This window comes from Sphaeramia orbicularis, chromosome 18, assembly GCF_902148855.1.
Source record: "Sphaeramia orbicularis chromosome 18, fSphaOr1.1, whole genome shotgun sequence".
In the NCBI taxonomy this organism is placed as follows: domain Eukaryota; kingdom Metazoa; phylum Chordata; class Actinopteri; order Kurtiformes; family Apogonidae; genus Sphaeramia; species Sphaeramia orbicularis.
Window position 1 is genome coordinate 42,019,491 of NC_043974.1, and position 717 is coordinate 42,020,207.

The following is a 717-nucleotide window of genomic DNA, read 5'->3' on the forward strand; positions in this document are numbered from 1 at the left end:
TTTTAGAACACCCCAATTTTTCCAGTTTTGTATTAAAATTCAAGCAGTTCCAGTCCAATGAACAGCTTGAAATGATACAAAGGTAAGCGGTGAACAGCCAGAAGTTAAAAAAAAAAAAAAAAAAAAAAAAAGGTAAGGTTAAACAAAACTGAAAAATAATGTACAGAGTCAGTTTCTCTGTAGGAAAGACCTACATTTGTAAGTGTTATGATGGTCTGTCTCTCTTCTATCATTACTTGCCCTTTCCTTGTCATTTTTATAGTAACACACTACTTTCTGCAGTACAATACTGTTCAAGTAATGCTCCAACGGTATGGTACCAAAGTGTGTTCCAACACTACTTTTCTGCAGACACACGGGGTTGGAAGGAATTCACAAACGTTGGGACACCTGGAGGAACTGGTAGCACCAACTTTCCAGGCTTGATCAACCTCCATTGCTACAAAATTGCTTTAAGTTGTTAACCCATTTGTTGTTCGCCTTTTTGTATAATTCTGAAGTGTACATCATTTTTCAGTTTTGTTTAACCTTACTTTTTTTTTTTTTTTTTTTTTTTTTTTTTTTTACCTCTGGCAGTTCACCGCTTACCTTTGTACCATTTCAAGCTGTTCATTGGACTTGAACTGCTTGAATTTCAATACAAAACTGGAAAAACTGGGGTGTTCTAAACCTTTTGACTGGTAGTGTCTCACTATGACTTTATGTAACATGTCTGAA